The sequence below is a fragment of the Furipterus horrens genome, unplaced genomic scaffold, assembly GCF_987537825.1.
Source record: "Furipterus horrens unplaced genomic scaffold, mFurHor1.1.pri manual_scaffold_2, whole genome shotgun sequence".
NCBI lineage: Eukaryota > Metazoa > Chordata > Mammalia > Chiroptera > Furipteridae > Furipterus > Furipterus horrens.
This window is the reverse complement of record NW_028327172.1, coordinates 209,851,690-209,876,043: the sequence shown is the minus strand read 5'-3', so window position 1 is coordinate 209,876,043 and position 24,354 is coordinate 209,851,690. Positions and strand designations below refer to the sequence as shown.

General features: G+C 43.3%; 1 protein-coding gene and 1 pseudogene across 8 annotated transcripts in view; one reads left to right on the top strand and one right to left on the bottom strand.

The window, feature by feature from the left end:
- Window positions 1-24,354, bottom strand: part of LDB2 (LIM domain binding 2) — a 324,577-nt gene that overhangs the window by 97,251 nt on the left and 202,972 nt on the right. The gene's annotated exons all lie outside the window — the stretch shown is intronic.
- On the top strand, window positions 18,594-18,767 carry LOC150020330 (U2 spliceosomal RNA; annotated as a pseudogene).

The following is a 24,354-nucleotide window of genomic DNA, read 5'->3' as shown; positions in this document are numbered from 1 at the left end:
ATTCTGAATACAAACCTGGCAAAATAAATCTTCTCAGGAGAAGAGGATAGTAATCATGATGAAAGAAAATAAATGTAGAGAAAGCTGAAGTCAAGGAAGTTGCCCCCCCCCCAAATATTGAATGTAGATCCCATTTCACATTAAATTAATTCATTCTGCAAATGCGGAACCAGGCACTGAGCTGCGCTAGGTTCACGTGGAACAGATGCAGCTCTGCCTGCTGGGCAGTGGCAGCCACACAGAGCACCCGCAGATGACAAAGGTGACAACCAGCATCCGTTATCCATAGATTTCCAGACGACGGTGTTATAATGTCTCACCTTGTTGGAGCTGGTTGATCCCCAAAGTTCTATCTATCAATTATCATCTATTGATTATCTATCTATCTATCTATCCATTCACGAATTATTTGTTAAACATTACCAGGTGCCACCCTATTCTGTATATTTTTGTCGCAGCCTTGATTCCTTTATAGTACGTATCTCAGTGGCACTATACAACTTTTTAGTGTAATCACCTTTATTCTGTAAGGAATTGAGGGTAAGTTATCTAACTTTGGTGTCTGCAAAAAAAAAAAGAAAGAAAGAAAGTGATGGGTAAGTAGAGAACAGTAATATTATCTAGTAAGTGCAATTATGAAAACTCTTTAAATGGTTAATGGATTACAAATGGTTAATTGAAACATAAAGGACCTCCTAAGTGTGCTGGGCTATTAAGAGAGAGAGTTCTGACCCCCTAGGAGAAGGGATAAGCCACGAGGAAATACTACAAATAGATACTCACTCCTTCCTCCTTTTCGTTTTCCAGATCCATGGGATAAAGAAAATAATAACAGCTATTATTTACTAGCAGAATATACTCTTCAAAGTACTTGTTATTTGCTAACTAATTTAATCTTCCCCACAGAGTCTATGAAGGGGGACCACTTTTATCCCCAGGCTACGTGTAAGGAAACCGACTCACATCGGGATGAAAAGTAACTTGGCCCATATCTTACTTACGGCTGGCAACTGACATATACAGCATTCAAACTCAGATCAAATGGCTCCAACTTTCTCTCTGGAAAAGACAGATTCTATTCTAAAGGGTTCCTGATGGACTGAGTAGTTAATGTCTTGTATCTAATATAAGATTCATATTTGGAACTGGTCCTTACTAGGAAATATTACCATTTTTAGTTCAAATTGAACCATGACTTTTAGATGAAAATTTTGTTTTCATTTCAGTTGGCTCCATGTCCACGCTAAGCACAGACTTCTCATTCCTTGATGCGATGAAGCCTCTCCTCCTAGGCCCAGCATTGGTTCTCAACAGCAGGCCATGAACACAGATATAGCCCACACGGTTGGCTTACAACGTGTGTGTGCATGCATGTGCACACACACATGTGCACTGAGGTCACGCATGTAGGACAGACAGAATACCAGCTCCAAATGACAACAGAAAGCTGAAAACTATGAGGGAGAATAAAGCTGAGGCGACGGGAAATATGAATTTGGCTTTGGATGCAGAGTGGAGGGAGATGACGTTTTACTGGTGAGTGGACAGTATCCTAAGAGAAAGAAACAAAGCAGGCATTGCAGGAGAAGAAATCTTCATTTTTACAAGATGGCAAGTAGGAAAGTCGGTACCTGAGTATTTAGCATAGCCAATAGCTTTCGAATAAAGGGGCTAACCTTTTAGTATCAATGAAAGGGGCAGGAAGTGAGCCTCTGCAGAACAACACACGCTCACTGAGAAAGGACGACAAGGTGAAGTTCACAGTGGGAGAGTCCAGGGTCGCAGGGTAACTGCCCTGGGAAAGCGGGTCGTTTAGGAGCCAAAAGGACACACAGAGTCATGGAAAAGAAGGCTGAGGGGCACGGCCAGGGAAAGGGGCATGCTTTCCCATGAAATGACATTAACAGAGAAAAGTAAGTAACAGCAAACAACAACTATTCAGAGTAACAGAAGAAGCGAAGGGGCGTAGCTTACTGTAAGGAAATTTCAATGGACAATCCTGAGGTGGAATGGATAACTGCATCCCAGCCCGACTCCCAAATCGGTTTCACCTCCGAAAGGTCAAAGTGCCTCCGGAAGGAGAATCGCTTCGAGGGAGAAGCACAGCAGTCTCAGCTCACACAGGAGGGATCCAGGAGGCCATGCCTACCGTAGCAGGCCGACGACAGGCCTGCACCTCCCCGCACGGTTAAGGTGACAATGAATGACACAGTAACTATGAGACTACACTACTGGAAAAGACTGTTTTACAAAAGGAAATGAGAACATAGAAGATAAAGGACGGCACTTCAAAGAAGAAAATAAATGGAAACACGAAAATGTTCTGTAAAATCTTCATGATACAGGACAATTCAGTAAGAGCACGAATGCAAGTAATCTACAAGCTTGAAGACACGAGGAGAAAATACCAGAAGAAGATAAATTCTAAAAATTTCCCCATTAAGTAAATCGAACAAAACACATTAAGGAATAAAATAACATTGCCGAACTAATAGTAATCCATTGAGACTTCTTTTCCGGGAACCCAGATTCAGGGTCTGTGTCCTCCTTAATTCCAACGAGTCTCCTTCACGTGACTATGCCCAGCCATTTGGAGGTGGTTCTTGCAGGGAAACCCATGGACCTTTATTCCATATGGTGATTACGTGTTTAATGATTGCCCCACCTGGACTGTGAGCTCCCACAAAGAGGACAGTCTCTCACTACTCGTAACACCCCCGTGGATGAGTGCAAACACCGAGCGGACAGTGAATAAAATGGGGAATAAACAGACAGGTAATTGGTACCAAGATCAATGTTGTGTTTCATTCCAGCTTAAGACGGAATAAAAAGGAAAAATCGGAGAGAAGCTAGCAGGAGAACTTTCCCTTTTTTGTTTTTCCTGGGAAATGAGAACATTCTCCTGCCTGAATTGGAGACTTGGGGAAGAATCTAGCAGAGGCACCCCCATGGGGCTCCTTTCACAGCACACCATGGACACTGTGGGTCCTTTTCCAACAACCTTCTGGTAGCTGGCCGCAAGCTGTCTGGGTCTATACAATCAGTTTATTACTACAATGTTCTACCAGATGGAGATAAAAGTATCTTGAGGGAGAGGTACTTTTTTCTCATTCCCATGGCAACTCCATATGTGTTAACTGCAGTGCCCAGAGAATGGATTCAGACAGACCTATATTCAAATCCTAATTCTACTAGTTTATAGCTGTATGATCTTGGAAAAAAAAATAATGTAACTCCAAATTCAGATTCCTAATCTATAAAAATTGATGAAAGTTCCCTTCTCATGGAGAGGTATCAAGAAATATTTAAGACAATAGAAGTAAAACATTCAGCATGGCTAACTGAGACAGAATAAAACCTAAATATTATCTGATATTATTATTGTTAAATGGTACTAAAACCCTGTTTTTGTTGCATTTTCCAAACTAAGAAGGCAAATTATTCTCAAAATAAGTAGACTATGCAGATCATGCCTAAAAATACAGTAATTCTTTCAAACTAATAAGATACATTTAAAATTTTAAGCACTTCAAAGTATTTTGGGTATTCAAGTATTTGTGTATGGACATCTAAAAATAACTACTATATTTTGGTCTTGGGTAAAGAGTAATTAGTGATCTTAAAATATAGCTCTCTAGTATTGAACTGCACCTCCCATATTAAGTGGAAGAATTAATACATTTATTATATTATAGCATATTATATTATTTACTAACTTTTTCTTGTACAGATAGTCTTTGAGCTGCATTCTGAGAAATTATGTTTTAGTGCAATGGCAAACTAGCACCTCACTTGTTCTTTCTCTGTTTCTTTGGTGTCTCTCAACCAAAACAACAAACCACCTTTCCCAGTACCGCTTCTTAAGTAATTGTTCTTTGGCAGGGTCCTGTCCACTCGTCAACTGCTCACACACAGTTGACGAACATTCTCAGGCACATCTGGCTCTGCCCAGTCTGAGGGACCAGTGCAGGGACAGAAATGTCTACGCCAACCAGTGCAGAGGCAGACATGAACAGTGCCTTCGATGGTTCATTCCCAGCTCTAGGTATTTCCTTAAGGAAGGGAGGATCTAATGCCCCTAGCTTCTTCCTACCAATCTCATCACGACGCTCTTTGACATGAACTGTTTTTCGTTTTATATTTTCTGATAAGGTTTCTCTCTCGTAGTTCCACCTTTTAGATGCCAACAGTCCTCTCTTGTTAAACTGTGTTTTTTTTTCTTTTTCCCATATCAGATATTCAGGCCAATGAACCTTCCTTTCAGTTGCTTTTTCTTTCTTCCATCCTCCCCATCACTCAGTCACCATGAGGTGCCTTCAGATAATCTCATTTGCTCCTTTTATCACTGGGCCACTGCTATAAGGACAGAAGAACAAATACCTAATTTGGGAAAAGAAAAAAAAAAATCCTAGTAATGTTGAAATAAAACAAAACAACTTCCTGCTCTATATATCACCTGTGTTCAATTTAGGCTGTGCTCCATTTAGGGAGGGATATGAACAACGAAAGCCCACTGATAAAGGACAAGGCATTTTGGGCAATAGATTAAATGCCCAGGATCCAGACTTCACCAAATTATAACCTAATCTAATTCACAAGGTACTTAAGCTTTCCTTTTATAATAGCTATCATTAAAAAAAAAAAAAAAAAAAGGATCGTTTAGGTAGTTTTCAAGTATAAACAAGACTATCCAAGGAATGTTTTACCTACTTAAAAACAAAGAGAAACTAGGAAGAATGAATAAAAGGAGGCGGATTCTGGCTAAAACAGGCAGGTTCAAAGTCAAAGCCAGCAGGAATTTTTCTGTCTGGCAACATCCAGGGTGGTAGACAATCACGTAGGCATTGGAGTCAGAGCTGCAAGTTTAAATCTCCGAGGAGCTATGACTTTGGCCTTGGTCGTCCTAAGCCTTATTTTCCTTGTTTGTACAATGGGACGGTAATGACATCTACTTCAAGGGCTGCCTCGAACATTGATAGAATGTAAGTAATTGTTATGAGAACCACTCAGGGGATCTTGCCGAGGACCAAGCTGTCTCAGAAGGTAGACACTATCCAGTCTGGAGCCAGGGCTTCTTCGAGCACTTTTCATTAGCTCTTACATATAGAATGAGATGTCCCTTAAGGCTCCTTCCATCCTCCAGTTTTGTTGTTCTGTGAAGCAACCAAGCATTTGAGGATTCCTTGAGCATTGAAATGGAATATGTAAAATCAATAAGCTAATTACAAATGCCTTAACTTTTTAAATAAAGCACATCTCCAAAGAATGGCTTCTAAGTTACTATGACCTTCTTGAATTTTAATTTTTTTAAAAATATGCTACGATTTGAAAATCTCTCTCCTCTTTCTTTTTGTCTGCTTTCCTGCTTACCATCTTGAATTAGAAAACCTGAGTTCAGAGTATTGTAAATTCCATATTGATGGTGAAATTAGCTCCTTCTTCCTAAGTCTTGACTCCCTGTCTGTAACAGAATCATGTAAACACACACTTTGGTAATGCAACACTGTAGAACCTCCCCCCAAGATAGAGCAAACTTCCCCACACCACTGGGTTTGGGGATTCACTGTGACTTGCTCTGGCCAAAGGCATGCTCATGGTTTGACATGGCCTCATGTGTAGCTGCCAGTTGCCTCGGTAGCCACTGGTCCCTAAAGGATCTGACCTACGGACCTCAGTCAAACCCTAGCAACCCTAGCAGAGTGAGCAGAGCTACAGCTGACCTGTAGCCCAAAGAGCAGGGAATAAATATTTCTTACTGGAAGCCACTGAGATTTGGGATTTCCCATGCAGCAGTTTTGCAATCATAGCTAACTCTTCCCTGGACTGTCAAGCAAAAAAGGATAGGATTGAGCTACTTCTCCTTCCCCTGGGTGTCTTCCCCAGTTCACACAGTTACAAACACTAGACAATACATCAGACGTTAAGAAAAAAAGGGGGGAAATGGTGCAGCCACTTTGGAAGAGTCTGACAGCTTCTCAAAAGGTTAAGCATAGAGTTCCCATGCAATTCGGCTGTACCACGAGAAAATAAAACATGTCTACACTCCACTCTTGTCCATGAATGTTCTTAGCAGCATTGTTCATAATAGCCAAAAAGTGGAAACAACCCAAATGAGGAGTGGATAAAAGTGGCCTCTTCAGACAATGGGATAATATTTGGTCACAAAAAGGATTGTTACTACTGATGCATACTGTAACATGGATGAACCTTGAAGCTGCTATGTTAAATGAAAGGAGTCAGTCACAAAAGACCACAGTACGAGTCCGTTTATGAAATGTCTAGAACAGGCAGATCTATAGACAGAAAGTATCCTAGATAAGTGGTTGCCAGGAGCGGAGGGGCAAGTAAGGAAAGTAAGTGCTAATGGGTGGGGGGAGCGGGGTGAAGAAAAAGTTCTAAAATTAATTGTGGTGATCGTTGCCCAGCTCAATGAATAGAGTAAAACCATGGAATTTTGTCCTCTCAATAAGCGAATTGTGTGACACCGTAAGACGGCTGGTGCATAAGAAAAACCAAAAAGAAAAAACCATTCCTGAAGAGTGTGCATAACCGGAGCTACACAGCGCCTGGGAAATGATCACCTTTGCAGAGCCGTGGGTCCCAGGGTCCACGCTGTGATGGCCCTGAGGCCTGCACCAGATCTGACCCCACATGTCCCCTGCTCTGGGTCCTCAGGACAGAGTTCGTGCTCCTGGGAAGGCAAGGTTCCCCCGATGGGACTTGGTACTGCCGCTCAACACCACGTCTGTGCTGGTACCGCTCCTTCCTGACGCCCATCTGAGGCCATTCCTATTCAGATACCAACACTGGGCTCAGACTCTCTCTGGGACCCCTTTCCTGACTCGTAGGCCCACCCTGAGAAAGGAGGACTGCATCCAATCTTTAGTACGTTTACAGTCAGAGTCAGTACACCTTACAGGCATACTCGGCTTTCTCCTATACAAACCCTACCCTTTACACATATTTCTATTGTTTTATCTCTCACTAGCCTGTCTTCCTTAGTCAAAGATACATTCCTGGAAGCAACTCTTTTGTATCCTTAGCCCTTCACACGGCATCATAGCACATGGCAGGCTTTCAACATATGTCTGCAATCAAAGCAGTTGATCGCCACAGCAGCCTTAAGAGGCAGATGTTCATGCTTCATACATGAAGACGTTGAGTCTTTGAGAGGGCTAGCAATTTGCTGGGGCCTCGTAGCTAGTACTCATGACAACTGGGACTATAATAGCTCAGCGCTCCAGCCTCAAATCCCGGCTCCTTCCCAGGCCCTCATCAGAACTGAGGACGTCTCCACTAGATCTCTGTAAGTGGATGAACATGCTTCCCAACTCTTCATGCCACAGACCTTTCTGGGAGGAAAATATAGTCTAAGGTGTGTGCTCTTAGGCAAGTCGGCATTGTTCATCACCGTTGCCACTCCCTGTCTCAGCCTTCTCAGCTCCCCAATTTGGTGAACCTTTTTGGCAACTGGTACAGGAAAAACTCTATCACCCAGCATGTCCACATGAATGTCCACAGCTTCCTTTCCCATGCCTACAGGTCAAGGGCGAAAGCTACTCTGAACCTGGTAAACACTGTTCAAGTCTTTTCACCTGGACAGCAGAGCTTTATGAACTGATTTGCAGACTCTCAGGAATAAAGTCTGTGTACCATACAAGCTCACTATGTTCATGCAAAAGGACTGTATTATATTTAATTGGTCCTCTCAACTTGACTTCTTTACTCCTTCCTTAAAATTTCTAATTTTTTTAAAAACTGAAAACTCGAAATTGCTCTAGTTTTTTTTTTTTAACCCACCAGACATGGCTGGAGCAATTTCATTTATATTTATAGCTAAATTCCAACTGCATATACTCCATGCATGATTAATTCACAGATGAAGGGCTCTGAAGTTTGAATGTCTGAATAAGTACAAAGTAGGGCAGAGTTTTAAAATGGTAGCTGAAGCCAATAATTTGAATTTATAAAAAAAAAAAAATCAGAACTCACAGATAGTCTCTGGTTTAAAAATTTATGATCCCTTAGAAAACTACTTCTTTATGTAGAAAAGGAAAATATTAATCCTATGCTAACTAGACAGTGGCAAGGAGCCAAGTCTCAGCTTTAAACTTTATTTCTTTGTATCTTCTCTTGGCATAACCTTCGTAGAAATGCTACCCAGAATCCTCTGCTGTCAGGAGGTGACTATAGCCTCTGGCCTTTAGGGTCAGCTAGGTAAGAACTGCAGGTCCAGCTACATTTATAATGAGAAGGAAATGCTTCCATTTCTCATGAGGAGGTATAACTTTGCCCAAAATATTCCCTGTAAAATAAATGACCAAAGTCTAATTGCTCTAATGTGATACCTTAAGACGGCTGGTATATAAGAAATTGCTCTAATGTGTTATAAACTTCACTTTCCCTAGGTTACTGAACACACAGACGGGTTGGCATAGATTTTTTTTTTTTAAGTTCTTAACAGATTTCTCTTACACAAAGAGCAGCAAAACCCTAATTACCTTCTACATCTGGAAGAGTAGGTAAGTCTAGAGGGTATATGCTTGTACTCTTTCTCCATGCATTAAGACTGCCTGGATCCCACTAAGTAGCTCTTACCCTCTATGTCTCAGTTTCCTCATCTACAAAATGGGAATGCCAATGGTTGCTCCTACTGTGTGAGTCTATCTGAAGGGCTTAGAACAGTGCATGGCATCTAGAACACATGGAACCAATACTAACTTTTCTTGTCATTATTACCAGAACTTAGAGCCTGGCACAAAATACTGACCATTCAACCAACAACAAATGCTGTGCTTTCAAAGGACCTCAGCAGTGAGGTCTATTTGGAGCAGTAGTTGAGTGAATTTATAGAGCTGGTAGCTATAACAGGAGAGAAAAAGATCTGTCTTAAAGAATATATTTTCCCTTTACCCTGTAGACACTTGGTCGTGGGATGGTTATCTGACTTTGCCCCCAATTCTGCCCCCAAGGGTGGCCCCTCCTTGGGCCTTTCTCAGATTGTTTTTAACAGAAGAAAAAACACTATTTCCTTGAGATAAAAGGTTTTTTGTTGTTTAATCAAGCTAAGAAATGGTTAAGGAGCGCGATCTCTGGAACCAGCATGCCTAAGTTCCAACCTCGGCACGCCCATTTACAAGCTGTGTGACCCTGAGTAAGTTCATTGACCTCTCTGTGCCAGGTTTTTCCATCTGTGAAGTAGACATAATGAATGATAGCACTTACCAGATGGAGCTATGTGAGGGTGCAATGAATTACTGCGTGCAAAGTACATAAAACTGGGCCTTCAACATAGTAAACTCTCAACAGCACATTTGCTATCATTATCACATATCTTCTCCAATTACCAGGGAGGCCCCCCAAAAATCAAGAATTATATTCTGGAGGGCAGGCCCTTTGTAGTACAGGCTTCCCATGCTAGGTGAGTGTTCTAAGTAACCATCAGTATCAACGTGCCAGCTGGCGTTGTTGTGAGAGGCTGTGTCCGGCTTCAGTGAACTTTTTTGAAGACTTTCAGTGCATTTGCCCATTTCATGATGGGTGATTTTACGAACACAACTGCTCACACTGCGCTAAATATTCAGCAGTTTTTGACCAAAAACCAGCATGACCTCCATACCGGACCCTCCCTATCCATCCAATCTTGCCTCAGGCAATTTTTTTTTTTTTTTGGTGTGTTTTGCAGATATAAAAAAATCCTCAAAGGGAAATGTTTGGCTGTTGTGGAAGAGGTGAAACAAAAACGGCAGCAGCACTAAAAAGCATCAAAATCAGCAAGTTCAAAAACTGTTCTGAGCAGTAGAAAAAATGTCTCAGTAGGTGTATTGCTTCAAATGGAGAGCACTTTGAAGGTGACTGGTTTCAACATGTAAGAATAAATACACAATTTTTATAAATAAATTCTGCTTTTTTGGTCTCCCCCTGTATATGTTGGGGTTCTTGCTGTGTGTTGGGGTTACAGAGCATCTAAACTCAAGTCAATTCCTCTAAGACAAATATATGTTCAGAAGGAAAAATTTTTTCCATGTTTTTTTCCTGTAGCCATTTTACAATTAAAAAAATATGTTCTGGAACTCCCCATTTAATAACTGCAAGCAGACTTGTATCTTTGTTTTTGATACCAAAATTGCAATGTACAGCAACATTGGGTATCTTCCTGGGAGCACTGAATTAGGGCATCTCTCTACAAAAGGACAGACTGAAAGAGACACACAGCCAAGATTATCAGATACGCTTCAAGTATGGCTTTCCTCCTGGTATCATTCTTACAATATTGGCATATAAATATTCATTCTCCTATCTCCCAGAAGAGACAACACTGCCTCCTCAAGTCAAGGTTCTACTTCCCAAACAACTTCACAAATCTAAAAATCCTTGTAGATTCTTGGTCCCTCATTCCTAGTATTTACGGGCTATCATTTTGATGGGCAATTCAGTTTTTTGCCAACTTGCTTCCTCCTGCTTTCTTCCTATGTCTCAATAGCTCCTGAAGTGTCATATAGTCATCTTGTCAATGCAACTGAAATCGAATCAAATCGTGCCTGAAGACTTTGGCAGAATTTTAATATTTGTGTTGTTACTTAGTTTTGAAAATGACTATGTCAGAGCTTCTTTTTTAATGCCCCACCAGGAATCAGTCATTCATTCACTCACATGACTTCAGCAGCATCTATGTGCCAGGCCCTTGTCTCATGCTGGTCATGATGGGTCAGGTGAGGTTATTGTTAGACGTGACAGCACCTAAGACAGTTGTCAGCTTCACCAGGACTCGGCTGCAGCTCCAGTGTTGGGACTAATCAGGTGTGTATTTTAAGCCCAACCTTTGATTTTACTTATGTCATTAGTGTCCAGGAGTAAATTAAAATACTCTAACTATTTTTACATGTCTCTCCAGGAAACAAATTTCAATCACCATTCTCCCTGAGAACCATGATCTGGAGGGGAGAGGCACTTTTTTTCCAGAGTGAACACAGACACTCCCAGAGGGAGCTACCCTACTCCCTCAGCAGATCCTCTTCAACCACGGGGCTGTTTTTATTGCCTTTGTCTTTTTTTTAATGTCTAGACCTATAATGAGATATGAAAGCTAGAGCTATTTACCCCAAATAACGGGATTTAGAATAAGGATGCTGTCTCCCTCAGCTTGGCCATGGCTGGATCGAACTGTGACCTAAGGTTCTCTTCCTCTTGGCCGTGAGCCACAGTTTTTACCAGTGGACATGGGAACTCAGCACTGACCAGAGAATATCAGAAAAACACAGGCTTTACTGCGCTGGGAGATGGCATCCCATAGTACAAAAAGGAGCTAGAGAGTACCTGTGTCTCTAGAAAGCTCCTCATCCGCCACCGTACCTGAAGAATGCTATGAAGGTGGTGTTTTCTTTAGTTCTCAAGTGAAAAAGAGTAATGTATTTGGCATGTTAGCAATACACACACCAAACTTCTGAAACTAATGAACCTTGCAGAAACAAAATACCCTCTTCAGAACCTACAAGCCCCTTAAACAGATTGATTTATTGCAGGACTAAGAACTAGAATGTCAAGTTTGAGCCTAAAGACAATGCTTTGCTGCTGAGGGACAGACCCGGAACCACCCTCTCATGTGATGGCCAGGCTGAGAGACTTTTGCCCTGGTCCTCATGGAGTCCCCTATCCATCAGGAGGGCAGAGGATGGGACTGGCTGGCAGAGACGCAGATCCAGTCGGGAAGGAGATGCTGACATTCTACGGTCGTCAGGTACCACATCCCCAAAGCTCTGCCTGCCCATGGGCTTTGGGAAGGAAGAAAGTGCTATAATGAAGCCACATCCTAACTACAGCAGGTGCAGAGCAGGCAGCCTCAGGAACTCCCACTTTTCAAGGGAACGGGCCACTTCGGTGGCATTTGATTATATTCCGTCGTTCACACAGCTCCCCGAAGACATGATTTTTATTTTTAGAGGAGCTTCCATTTGCTGACTGTCATGAGGGGAACACTCCAAAGGAGCTATTAGCAGTCGCTTGTTTCAGTAAACATTGAATGTAACACATGCCTCTCAAGTAATGTGTATCCAAACATACAATTTACAAATAATTAACATCATGTTAATTAGTCACATTAATTTATGCCACTTTGTGGAATTATTTCCTCGGAGTGTTTAGGAACGCTGCCAGGAGCCTGAGCCAAGCAGTGTGAGAATGTGCTGGAAGTGAGCTTTGTGCGTGGCTGTGAGCACAGCTTGGGCAAGCTGTCGCTGGGCCCTGCAGCTGATGGGGGAGCTCCTGCCCCCCAGCTGCCTAACCCCCAATCCTGACTCGGACCCTATTTTTCTCATGTAGGTTTCTGCTGCTTGTCGCTGGGTGCCCACGCTTCCCCCCACCAAACACCCACGGCCAGATGCACACAGGTGGGGGACAGCAGAAGACCTCTGCTGAGGCTGACACAGAGTGACAGGGTGCTGACAACTGGGCTTGGGTGATTTAAAAAAAAACAACCAAAAACCAAAAAAAAAAACAACTGGGAATTATTTTCTGTACACGAAGCTCCGAGAATGTGAAATGGCAAAAGGAAAGCATTAGTGTTCCAAATAGAGGGGGACCCGTGGAAAGTCTTCTTCTGCCTTTGAAATATCGGCACCCCCACAAAGATGGAGCCCCATTCTTCTCCAAGCACCTCAGATCCGAACAGGACGGCCAAGCCCAGCAGAGCAGTAGAGGAATTAGGACAAAAGGTCCTCAGAGAAAACGGACTGTGGATTTTGCAAACAGGGTGTAAATTTGGTAGGAAGAGCAAACTAAATCAAACAACAAAATTAAGTCAAGAAAATAGCGTGGTTGCAGATCGGGGGCGATGGGTTCAGTTCGATGGCTGAGCCCCAGCACGGGCAGGACAGCTCCATGGCACAGCCGGTCGGCCGCAACGGAGGGGTCTGTGACACAGGCTGTGATTGGTCCTTCTCACATCTGGTCCCTGCTGTCAAAGAGCCCAGAGGTGACCGTCTCTAAGGTTTGTTCTACTGGGGTAACAACTTGATAAGAAGAGGTGGAATTCAGAGCCTTCTTCTGAACATCACCGTATCAATTCTGGAAAGACCCAGAACAGCCCTACCACTCTTTTACCCCTGTTTTGAGTGTTGGTATTCCAAACGGGGTGATGTTTCTAAATAAATCATCAATAGCAAGGCTAAAGTCTATAACCAACATATACTCCCAAGGTCCATATATGAGCACAAAGAACTTGCATGGAAATTGAATGCAGACAAGCATTTGAGGGTGAGATTATTGAACAATATAAAACGTGATGGCAGGAGAGGGGACAGGAACTGAGGAATGTCTTTCAAGACTGTACATTAGTGAAAACAAGAAGATTAGAGTTGGTGATCAACATGATTCCTTCCCTCCAAATCCCTGTTTTATCTGTTTACTTGCACAATAGGTCATTGTAGGCTGACCTACCCCATCCAGATTCCAAGAAATTCAGAGCAAGTCAAAGGACAAAAGGATGAAAACTTGGGAAGGTGCTGTATGGAGATGCCTGTGAGATAGTAACACCCAACGTCAGTGATTAACACCTGTCCTCATGAAGTTTAATAATCTAGCAGGAGAGACAGGTGTGTGTCTGAAAAACAATATAAAAAGACCAATGTGAATAAACGATGCTATAAATGCCAAAAAGGAGGCCCCAAAATGTGTTATGTGAGCCAGAGGAAGTAATAATGATCCATTTAGAAAGTTAGAGAGATTTAGCCCAGAGAAGTTCCTTTCCTGATGCTTATTTCTAGCAATCTAAACCAATCAAGTCTGAGCTTTCTTTCCACGTGGACACATTCACACACACAGGCAGAGGGTATTTCTTTTCCCCGTAAGAAACTCTTGATTCATTGGTGTGCGAATCACATTTAGTCTATAACTCCCACCAAAGTCTTGACTAATAACAATATATTTTAAGTGTAGCTTTTTAAATTTTACTTAGGACCTATTTGGTTCACTGTCACTGAGTCAATTTAGTTTTCTTTAATATTTATCCAATAATGTTTCAGAATCCAAAAGATATGAATACATGAAAGCTCTTCCCTAATGTCCAGGACACCATCGAGAACATAAAAGCAGCAAAAAGTCATCCCAGGGTTTAAGGACGCTCTGAAACTTCAAAGAGATTTGCATGAAGCCCGCACCTAGTTTGCCCAATCTGAAATTGCACTCGGCAGGGGAAGCACTTCTCCCCATGCAGAAATCTGAAAATGTGTGCAAAAAAAATAGATCCATATTTTAATTAAAAAGGGGCCATTCTGAGCCCAGCATGCAGAAGCGTGGCATTAATATTTGTGATGCTAACCGTGGGGGACAGGGGGGCAAGGCGGGTCTTGCATCAACAGCGGGAAGTCAAAGTTGATCCTTCTTGAAATCCAGATTCTCACAGACATTAAGGGCTCTGTTTTTGCTTCAAAGTGCTCCCCAAAGACAAGGCACGTGGATGGCAGGTCTAGAGGCTCATTGGGGGAAAGGGGGGGTGATGGTGGGATGACAGTTTAATCAGGACAGTGCTTGTGGAGAACAAAAATGCTCATGGATATAGATGAGTGCAGGACTGTGTGTGTAAGTGTGTGTGTGTGTGTGTGTGTGTGTGTGTGCATGCGTGTGTGTGTGTGTGTGTAGCAGCCAACAATGACTCCACACCTATTATACAATACAAACACATGCGTAAGTGTCAATCCGCAGTTACACACATTTTAAAATGAGTATAATTTGCTCAGCAGACTTCGTCCATATTACAGCCTACTGAATACCAACGGCACTTACTGGCATTATTTGTTTGATGGAGTATGACAGCCCCATATTTGGCATTTAACAAAAATCTACACATTCAGCCAAGTTACTGCAGCAGCTCCCCAATGCTGGGATGTGGGCTCCAGCCACAGCGGCCGGTAGCCATCCCTGGCATACTCAGTGCTGCTGGGTTCATGAACATGTCTACTTTTAGCACAACTGGTTAAAAAAATCACGCGGGTCTGCACGTGTCAGGTTTTCTGTGTTAAATGGATCGTTTCCTTCTCTTAGAGAACATACTCATTGTTCTGTGAGGAAAACGTCTTTTAAAATGTAATCCGGCTCTGGAGCGCTTGGTTCCCCATTACCTTGTTAACTGAATGCCCTGGAATTTCAGGGTTGAGGACCGCAGGATGGAAAGGCGGGGAATAAGCAAAAGAGGGGCGCCTTGAGAGCTCCTGGTGCCCGGCTGCTTCTCCCTCCGTGAGGGAGAGCCCAGGGGAGGTAAGGACAGGCCGCTCAGCTCAGAATGTCGCTGGAGCTGCGCTCTCCAACACGGCCACCGTCAGCCACGGGTGGCTACTGAGCCCTTGAAATGTGACAGGTGAAACAGGAACTGAGCTTTACATTTTATTTCATTTACATTGAAGTAAAGTTAAATTTAAAACTGACGCAGTCCAAAGTACTTTCCCACCAATCCCGTGTATGATGTTGGTAGGCTAACCTTTCCAGTTAACTGCTGCATCCCATCAGAGAACACGTCCCTTCGTGGTGACAGTACTGGCTATGGGACTGCCTCTCACATTACGCAGCCCCACGCGGAGCAGTGTGTGCGGGTCTCTGCCGACAGACTGATTCAGCTTGAGTAACTGTTTTCACTGTACCATATAACCTTGTCTATGTATATATTTAAATATTTTATGCAGGCAGCATGAGTTACAGTGACTGGAATCATAATTGGGAAATCAAATTAAAATAATTGTTCTAATTATAAATTATTAAGTTAGTCTGCAGGTAAAATAAACAAGAACAGATTTTAGAAAGTAAAATGATAGCACTAATGCATCACACTTCTATAAGCAGAGAAGTCAAGAAAAAAGAGATTCAAAGGAGGAATAGCACAACTTTCAGGAGGAACGTCCACTGTAATTTAGGCGGCAGAACAAAACGGAAGTGTTTGTTGTGTAAAAAAATTAAAGGCAATACGGGGGACACTATAAAGAAATACTGTCAGCCAATATCAGTACATTTGAAAAGAACTTGCTCCCCAATACAAACCAAACATGTGGCGATGAGAAAATGTGGTTCCCGGAATACGGTTACTAGAAAACTTTAGATACATATGGACTTGGCACCGTGTATCCGTTGGACAGTGTCATGGTGCCAACAGATGCTCTATCTTTAAATTCTGTCACAACTCTGGTCCCACCAACCATTGTCATTTTATAGGTATCACCCGTCACCTCTCACTTGCTCTGAGTAGGTCCCACCCAGGTGGTCTCCTGACTTCACTCCTGCCTCCTTGTTTGCAACCCATTCTTCACACAGTGACCCACGGGTGGCACATTCCCACCACACTTAGAAAGTACACGAAGCCTGCCACAATGCCCACAGGCCCTGCATAACCCTGCCACTGTGGCCACTTCTCACCACGGTTCTTCCCTACCCCCAACCACGCTCACCTTCTTTCTATTCCTTGGAATATATTCCAGCTTGTTCCCATCTCGGGGCCTTTGGACTCATGGCCCCCTGTGTCTAGAACACTCTTTCCCCAGCTCTGTATATACCTGTTGATTAATTAAATAAAGGGATATGGGGGGAGGGGGAATTGGATTAGGTGTTGAGATTGCATCCACCCATTTAACGTTGTATCCATTCTTCCATTTATTTCAGCGAACAAACACTACATCATTCCCGCTATTTGCCAGGCAATAAGCTAGGAGCTGGGAAGCCAGATGTTTTCCAAAAAACCTCCTCTCTGTTGGAAATAAAAGGCAACATGGTTTGTGTTTCTGTTTTCCGTTCTCCCAAATGTTAATACGACTAAATTTATCTGCAGAGAAGTCATTACAGTGACTTCATGTTATCAGTATATTAAAAAAAACAAACAAACAAAAACAAATAAAAACTAGGGCTCAACTTGATGATGTTGGAAGCAGAAGATAAAAAGTTAATGATGTTACGAGTCTCAACCTGGGCTGGAAACAGAAAACAGAAACTCCAACCCAATTGACAGGATGGAAGAGGTCAGCAGGGCAGGCTCCCCTTGGGCAGGGGCCGTATATTATTGAGGTTTGTATCCTCAGAGCCAGGTCCACACTAGGAACTCAATAAATTCCTGCTAAATTGAAATCATCACTTACAATAAGCTCTTATAAGACTGAATTCCTTGAAGGCAGAGTCTATGGCTTTGGGCCTCAGCATCCTTGCGCCCTTCCACGTCCCGGCGTCTCTGCAGTTGCTGCTGCGCATTGCGGCTAAAGCCGTGAGCCCTCAACATATCAGGCACGTAACATAAACGTGACAGAGACAGTGCCCCACATACAGGGCCCACTGTGGCCGGGTCCTCTTATTTGCTTCCTCCCAAAGCCTGAAATTTAGATTTTTACTTGAAACCTGTCAGTTTTCAAACACTGACAATCGATTCAGAAGGTCTGAAAGCTCTTTGTGTGACAAACGCAGAGGCAGGCCCCTCTGGCCCACTGGCTGGTCAGGTTGTGAGCTGGATGGCAAGCAAATGGGAATAAAGGCCTTGTTAGCATCTACGCATGTCATGAGCGTCCCATTCCCCATCTCCTCAGACCTCCCAGCCTCCCTGAGCAGTGGGTTAGCTCCATTTGCGGGAGAGAACAAGAAGGTTCCAAGGGTCAGGCGGGTCACCCGCAGTCGCACAACCAGTAAGATGGTGTGGGAGGGACTGAAAGTCAAAGCCATTGATCCTTGCAATATATCGGACTGCCTTTCAATGACAGATAACAGACCAATTCTTAAACAGAGAAAGCAAAGCAGTCCTTTCAATAAGAGACCCAAAATGGTCCTGAATGTTCAGATGGGGTCATCTGTGAAACACGAACAGGAGCACCAGCTGGGAAATGCCCTCCAAAGAAAGACAAATTTTTCTGGATGTCAAGATTCTGCTGTACTTTCTTCAAGCATGAGAAGACCAACACTGCCCTTAAATATGAGGGTTGTATGTATGGATAAGGTCTGAGATATTTGGGGAAGTTTGATCTTTCTGCCTTTGGCTTGCAAAGGCTTATTTTGCAGACATGTGTTTTTGCTTAGAAATGCACAGAGGTGGATAAATCACTGGATCGGTGTCCCTGGAGCCAGCTCCATTAACTTTCTTGGCATGATGTCACCACTTAAGTCAACATGACTTAAGAATTTATATAACATTTTATTAGGCTTTAATTTCATACTTCCCCTGAATTTCAATGTTCATCTGTTGGGTAGAAAACAAATGTTACTCTTGACTCAAAGTCCAAAGTTTGCTATGTTTAACTTGTTTTTAATTTAATGAATTTACATGGATACTTTTAATTTCATCTAGGGTAGAGAGAGGGAGTTATGAACAAACTCTTCCAAAGGAAAAAAAATGATATACTAAAAATCATATATATGTATATACAATGTAATCATCTTCAAAGAAAAGTAGTAGACAGAAGTTTAAAGATCAATATAAAAAATGGAATTATTTTACCATGATTATGAGTCATGTGACTCTGGTGATTATATTTGACCAGCTCTGACCTCTGACTTCTAACCTCTTGCATTGTAATCCTACCAGGCTTTAAGTGACTACATAGCTCAGTGTTCTCATTTGAAAAGAAAACGTACACATATATATCGCTTCTCAGCCTTTTGGCTAAGATCAAGTGTAGCATCTGTTCTTATGAATTTAAAGAGAAAAAAATAACAATACCACTAGGATGCAATTAATTGAAAATTTACTCTTTAGACAAAATCATCAGACCAGTAGATTTCAACAAAGAATGATTTTGCTTTCTGGGGGACCATTATAAATGTCTGGTGACATTTTTGGTTGTCATGATCTGGGGGAGTTTGCTGCTGGCATCTAGTGGGCAGTTAGTTATAGACTACAGTCCACAGGGAAATACAATACACAGAGTGAGACATCAGAGATGCCCTGAAGATAAAGACATTATGTAGGCACCTTTTGTCTCAAGAGGAAAAAGAAAGGTACCTATTTTTTCCTGTTTCTCTGCTGAAGAATCTTATTTTGCAGTTAGATATTTGCAATGCCTCCCACAGTTGTAGAGAAGGCACAAAATTTGGAAAATCTGATCCCAAGAGTGCACAGGCCACCAAGTGGTCTTAGGCAAGGTCAAGTGCATTGAAACGTAACCTCCTTACTTATAAATGGGGCTGCAGATGATGAAGATGTCTGCCATCTGATCTCACACGATACTGAGAAAATTAAAGGAGGCCACGTTTATCAGGGCAGACAGAGATGTCACCCTCACCATCGTCATCCAGGAGAATTAAAAATATCCATGTGGAAGTAACGGTTTCCTTTTTTGTTTATTCTTTTCTTTCATTTATTCAGCAAATATTTACTGTGTACCTGCTACATGCCAGGTGTCCTGCTAAATTCTGAGGCTATAAATACGAGCAACATATCAACACCTGATCCTCTTACTGCATCACATTGTCTTCTTAAAATCACTGGATAGAGCAAGAGAAACAGATTTGGTGATAAATGACATAGACAGGCCTTCCATTCCTTATTTCTGAGTCCCTTTCATACCCAGTGACGCTCATAGGACGCCAGTGAGACTGGGAATGGCCGGAGACATGGATTGAGCTGGGTTAAGAGACAGATTGCCGTAGTCAGAGTTTGGCCCAATTGGATCCAGTCACAGGCTCACCCTGTCCCCAACGCACCAAGAAGACAGCCACGGTCTGTCCTACCTGGGGTTATGGGAGCACTTCCACACAAGAGCAGGACTCCTGGGGTTCTGATTTAATTCCCTTGAGGATCTGTAAATACACTTCTGACTTTAAAGCCTAATTACACCCTGACCTTTTCAATATTTCTTCCAGTGCCCAGAAAGAATTACTCGGCCCCACCTCCCAGCACTCTCAGGGCTCGTCACAGCACTTTGAACATGATGCGTCACATTGTCCATGGACTGCAAGTGTGTACCCACGTTTGTATATTATATTTGATGTGTCTGTCCCTGCTGCTAGACTGTGAAACCGAGGGACAAAAGAAAGGAAGTAAACATGGCTAGACAAACGGCCTACTATACGTCAGGTACTATTACCATAGCATTAATTTTCAACTCCAGAAATACAACAGAACCTTTTGGAAAGCTTAACAGAAATATGGAGGCTGCGCTGCACAGTGGTGAAGAAACAGACTGAACGGGGTGAATGCCGGCTTTCACTTACCAGCTATGGGCTTTGGGCAAGTTACTTAACCTCTCCATGACACAGTTTCCTCATCTTTGATGGGGATGATAAACTGAACTACGTCATAGGGTTGCCGTGAGGATTAAATCAAATGATTTATGCAATACAGAGCAGCGCCTGACACCTAAAATGTGTTTGCTGTAGCAGCGGTTACCACCGCAGTCACTATTTTTTATCATTGTCATCATCACCATCATTAAGGAAGCCTTTGGCCTCAGCCCAAATGCATTCCATCAGTTTCACGGAATTAGGGCTTAGGCATTAGCATTTTTTTAACTGGCTAAAAACCACTGACTTGGTATGCAGTAGGCAGCCCATAGTCATAGGAGAATCAGTGCATAATTGAATGAAATGAAGACCATGTGCCACAGAAGAGATTAGTCAGTCAAGAAGAAATGGGAGCCAGAGGGGCTTCTTCCTAGGAAGAAGTCAGACCCTGTGGGACCCTGGTAGAGGAGCTCATAAGAGCTTCTTCTCTGGGAACTTTAATTAATGGAGACGGTAACGTTCATTCTTGGAAGGTGTTCACACAAATTCTAACCTTGAGCCAGAGTAAGCCCTGTTGATCTCCTTCCAGCCTTTTAATTATTTCTCCTTCCTAAGAGACACAGGTAGAAGGGGAGAAGGTAAGTCACTGCTAGAACACTCCTGATTAATCATATACAGATTCTCTTTGTAAATATCTTCTGTTTATGTTCATCCTGCAATAGTTAGGTTGCCACCCCCGTCACGCCATTTCCCACCACTGTATCCATTCATTCAGTAAACATACATTGGCCTCTGGCCCTTCATATGTGGCACCTGGAATTGGGAATGAGAATCTTATTGATCTTTGCACCAAACCCAGCACAGAAGAGTCTCAGTAATCATTTGTTAAAAGATAAAAATAACCGAAGCAAAGCTACGTGCAGATGGCGGCTCAGAAATAAGTATATATATGACATAAACTTCTGAATTCCCTGTCCTCACATGCCTGCTCTGGGTCAAGTCCACCACCTCCCCTGCAGTCGTCGTCGTCGGCAGCCGTCCGTCTCGAGAGACGATGGTGTAGCTTCTTAAGAGTCTATCTGCACCGCCGAGAATGGTTGTGCAGTCCGACTCGGGAGTGACACGGTATCTGTCTCCTCCCGCGTTGAATCGACATCTTGCGATGACGCTGGAGTGTCCTCTCCAGTGAAGCTGAAGCTACAGAGCCTGGGCAGGGTGATATGGAGGGTCTGCTGTTGCCCATGCAGCAGACCCCCCCTCTCTTCGCAGCTGAAGGGTCCAAGGGAAAGACGGAGTCAATACAGCTTGGGTTCAGGTGCGCCGCAGGAGTTGCCGGTGTTGACTACAACGTCAAACCGCCTTAGGGACTCCGGCTCCGGATTTTCTGTCGGGGTTTACTCCCTTAGCCTTTCCCCTGAAGAGGTATGCCGCAAGGCAGCGGAGGTTTTTTGGAGTCAGCGTTTTCCTTCTCTGATGTGCCCTGACTGGAAGATCGAACCAGCGACACTTAGCTCGCAGGCCGACGCTCAATCCACTGAGCCAAACCAGCCAGGGTGACCCCGCAGTACCTTGCATAAATTAATATGGGGCTGAAAATATATTATCCAATCATAACCAACAGTGAGGAATATTTTTAAATTATACTTTACGCTATACAGTTTTATTTTTCTTGACTAAAAGGATGACTTGGAAGATAATAACAGCAGACAGAAACGAGGACCCCCTCTCCCGCCCAACATCAGCTACTGACTTGTTGGACTTCGGAAAAGAAATTGAACCACTCCAAGCCTTTGTTTCCTGGAATCAAAGAATAAAGGAAATAGAGCTTTTCTTCTAGTGAGCTCAAAGTACTTCCTCGTGTATGCTTTATTTGGTGCTCACAGCTTCCTTTCAAAGCATGTGTGATTCTTCTCACAGAGATACAGAGATGCTAAATAGTTAGCGCTAAAGTGAATTACAAGTCAAAATGAAAGAAGAAAGCACTCTTCTGACTTTGGTGGTGCGCTGGTAAATGTGTAACAACTGGCTTTCCGGAAACAAGAGCCCTGGTTTGTAGTGCCTACCAATTCCTGTGGGGTCAGTATTCCCACGGTGGCTGATTTCAAGCTGTGACTGGACTAACGAGTACAGAGCTAGGAGGAGAGGCTCACGGTCAGCTGCTGTCACAAACTGCTGACAGCTGACCCCGGTACGCCACTGTCTGGCTTCCCAAGCCAGCCCCTTACCACTCCCACAGATGCCAGAGGGGAGGGACTCCCACCTCCATCTTGCCACCTTGACCACAGGTACAAATATAGAGCTGACATTTTGAAGCACAGGGCACGTTCCCATGAAACTCCTTGAAGGCAGGACGGCAGCGCTTTGTACCCCAGCTGTTTACCGCTGTGTAGCTAGTCAATAAGGCTGCTTCTAAAGAACATATGCATTTGTAATTTAAGATCCTTTACAATAGAACCAGTCATGCTGGAAAAATAGTTCCCATCATGCCTGCTCAGACACGTGCTGATGACCTCTATTGTGTCCTGATATAGGATCTAAGCCTCCCTCGTCTGCAAGGCTGACTCAGAGACGGCGTAGGGGTTTCTTCATAGAGAGAGGGGACTGAGAAGGATTCAGAGGCCACATCCAGGCCTGTAGAAAGAGTGGAGTGGGATTGATTAGCAGGGACTGCCTGGGTGGGGTCAAGGGAGCGCAGGTTCCTGTCCTTCCCACAGCCGTCCTGTGCACACATTTAGCTACGGAAGCACGCTGTGGGTCACGACATGGCTTTTGAGGCCAGTCACCTTCCCTCTCACCATGGGCCTCTGCCGGCCTTTCGTACCCTCTGGCCTCGTGTGGGGTGATGACCACAAAACTGGCGGAGGACAACTGTAATTCAGTGCATCACCGAGGCTCACCCATTCAGACATCAGGACGACAGACACAGTGGGAGCCATGGTGTTCTTGTAAAAAAGGGCCCGAGACGCCAGGACGGTGCCATCTTGTCGTTCCATAACTTCTCGCCTTTCTTTACCTGTGTGTCTCTCCTTTGTACGCAGCACCCTCGAAGGGTTCCGTGCTCTGTGAAACCCTTCAAGGCCATCATAGCTTTGCTCTCCTCTCCTGTTCTTTGCACTTGACAACCAATCATATACTAACATATGATATGTCCTGTGTTTGCACTTATTTCGGCCTCTCCCCGCCATTGGGGTTTCCATACATGATGTAGCAGAAGAGACTTTGTACTTAGATTTGGGAATGGCTCTTGCCATTTTAATTTATGAGCCCTGCGACCTAGGGGCATGTCTCACAGCCCCTGTGAGCTTGCTTTCCCTACCTGTAGATGAGGCTGTGCACACGATTAAGCAAAATTAAAGATGCAAAGGACTTTGCATATTGCCTAGCACTAAGTAGGTACTCAAAAACACTATTCAGTAACAATCTATCTGCACTGAGGGTGATTTCACCACACTTTGAAAATAAAAACAGCAAAATCGTGCTGATGAAAATGTTAGAGGGCCAGATTCACATGAAATATCAGCAGAGAGTAAAAAATATTCATGGCAAAGAAGATGTGACTCATTTCAAGTATGCATGAAATCAGGAAACCCATGAAGGTTCATGTGAGCTGGGATGGAAGAGTCCCTGAAGACCTGGGTTCTTGTTCAGGGACTTGGATATAAGATTGGCAAGATATTATCATACTTATCCTTGATTGCAAAACCTAGAAAATGGGGACAACTGCACCTGCCTCTGAGGGGTTTGAACTAATTATGTGAAATAAATCATACTTAGTGTCTGGGATAAAGCAAGCATTCGGTAAATTAAAGCTACAGGTGTTGCTAATTTTTCATGTTCTACCGGACAGTTTACTTGGTTAAGTAAGCCTGTCTTCTCATCTTTAAAGTGATCATCAGGATGTTTTTTCTGTCTAATTCAAATGAGATATGCTGGCATGCCAGGTTTTGATGGAAATCACATTCTGGACAAATCTGAGCTAGAGTTATGAAACATCTTCTTGTCCATCTGAGGTACTGTAAATGTCTCTTCTCAAATTAGGCCCAAGGCTGGAATATAGTAAGGAATATGCCAGTGCACATTTGCTGAAGGTTGAATGGACAATCAAGTTATCAGCAGCCACCACTTACAAAGTCTCTACCAGGAGCCGACCATCGTCCTACAACTTGCATAGTCACTCTTCAT